This window comes from Argentina silus (assembly GCF_951799395.1).
Source record: "Argentina silus genome assembly, chromosome: X".
Taxonomy (NCBI): Eukaryota; Metazoa; Chordata; class Actinopteri; order Argentiniformes; family Argentinidae; genus Argentina; species Argentina silus.
The window spans coordinates 52,358,455-52,360,954 of NC_139653.1; positions in this window are offsets into that span (position 1 = coordinate 52,358,455).

The following is a 2,500-nucleotide window of genomic DNA, read 5'->3' on the forward strand; positions in this document are numbered from 1 at the left end:
TTACAACAAGAACATGATACGATTCACAGTGTATGATGAAGATAGTTATCAATATGGTAAACATTCATTCATATTATCTGACTGCTGCCCAATTAACTTACTAGGTAGAGACTTGATGTGCGGGATAGGACTAAATCTGTGATGTTCAGAAGATGGGATTAGAATAGAAAGACGTGTAATGCAAACTATATCGTTGGGTAATGCACCACTAAATTATTTTTACGAATGGAACTTGCCCGTCTCTCGGCTGAGATCAATTGCACAGAAATTGTTGGCGGAAGCCGAGCTAAGAATTAGAATTATTAAGTATGTTCACGGATAAAGATAATTTTCATTGTATAGCTAAGGTCTCGGAAATTCAGGATGAGTGTTGGAAACGTTTGGTTCAGAGAGAAGCCATAGATGATATTTACACTAGCTTTTTAGGCATTATTGGAAAGAGGCATTATTGTTCCATGTCCTGACAGCCGTTTGTCGTACTCTCATGTTCCCCGTAAAAGAGGCCAAACAGGAAGGCCAACCACAAACCTGGCGCTTTGTTCGGGATCTTAAAAAGGTTAATGAAGCAGTCCAAGCGCGCGCCCCTATTGTTACGGATCCATATACTAATTACACATATACGAAGTAATGCTACATATTTCTCAGTGGTCGACCTAGCTAATGCGTTCTCCAGTATTCCTGTACATAAGGATTCCAGTTCTGGTTCGCATTTCGCTTTAAGGATAAGTGATATGATATGATATATATATATAGATAGGTATAGATAGATAGATAGATAGATAGGTAGGCTGATTGATTGATTGATTGATTGATTTATAGATAGATACATGGTCTAGAGCCCCTAGGGGCTACGTTGAAAACCCAGCAGTATTTGGGCAGCTATAAGAGATAACTTTAGTATCTATTCAGTAAGAATTTGGTGTTGAAAGGGGGTAGGCACCCTTAACATATTTGGCAGAACAGAGCCACAAGGCAAGCCTGCAGAGAATACTATTTGTAAAGGTGTTGCTGTTGTTGTTGTTGTTGTTATTGTTATTTGTTTTTGGGCCATAAGCTCACCAGGGAGGGCAAAAGCCAGAGTACAAACAGAATAGACACATTTACTAAAATACCTAAGATAATTACTCAGAAACACCTGTTATATATATTTTTTAGTTTTTGTTTTGGGTTGGCCTAAAATGATAACCCATGTTTACCAAATGTTTATTTTATTTTTATGAAGTGTTGTCACATGGAGAAGATCATGTGTCAAAAGGGGGGATGACGGATATTGTAAATAAGCATTATTCACAGAATTTGGCATAGTGTAGAAAGAGGGCAAATGGTTCCCCAATCAAGCCATCCTCCCCCTGATGGCCCATTTGATCATGTTATGATGAACTTTGTTGTTTTGTTGAGTTAAACCCCTGCGAGGGAAAGAAATATTGTTTAGTTTTTGTGGGCATGTTTTCTGTGAAGAAGTTGGACTGAACTGGGCTAAAGCTTTTCCATTGATTCTCACAGCTAGGCGAGGGAGGCCTAGGGCAAAGAACGGCCTGTCTCCTCATGGGATCCTGACTGGTAGACCAATGCTACGTGAATTACTCTATGCTAACATGCTGTGCTAACTTGACCAGAGTTTTAAGAGGCATCCACAGAACCATGAAAGAGGCACTCCTCACACCACTAGGGGGACCTCTCCACGACATCCAGCAAGGGGAGTGGGTGCTGATCGAGAACTGCAGGAGAAAACACTGGAGCAGTCCATGGTGGTTGGGTCCTTTCCAGGTACATCTCGTCACGCAGTCTGCAGAGAGAGGCACGTGGGTACATGCCACACACGGCAAGAAGGCACCACCACTGGAGAGACCAGTGGGGACGTCAGCGGGCAGACACAGAGTGACCCAGTGAGACCAGCCATCAGCAAGCAGACCAGGAGTGACTCAGCGAGACTAGACGTCAGCGGGCAGACCAGGAGCGACCCAGCGAGACTAGACATCAGCGGCCAGGACCAGGCATGACCAGAACACGACAGGACCAGGCATGACCAGCCAGGAGGAGAGAAGCAGCAAGGCCCAAGACAAGGACAACACTGAGCCACCGCAGGGCTCCAACAAGAATCACGTGCTAGTAACCTCATGATGATCACGTTATGATTACAACATAATTGAAACACCATGAAGCCGCCGAGATGATTGCGGCCTACGGAGTGGCTGTATATGAGCTACATAATGTGACATACTGTTCTCTAATAAGACAAGAGGCAAATTTTATCTGGGAAAGAGTGATTGTTCATGATAACGCAGGAAACCAAACCCAATTCGACCTCACCGTAGCTAAACCACTGCCAGAGCAAGTGTACTTAGTCTGCGGTCCAAAAGCTTACAGTTGTGTACCTAAACATGCAGGTGGAACTTGCTATTTGGCCTATGTGACGCTCTTAATCAGGCGTGCACTTATTGCTTTCTTAATAAAAAATAGTTGTATAGTGATGTCGGTGGTTGGCAAGGCATGTATAAGG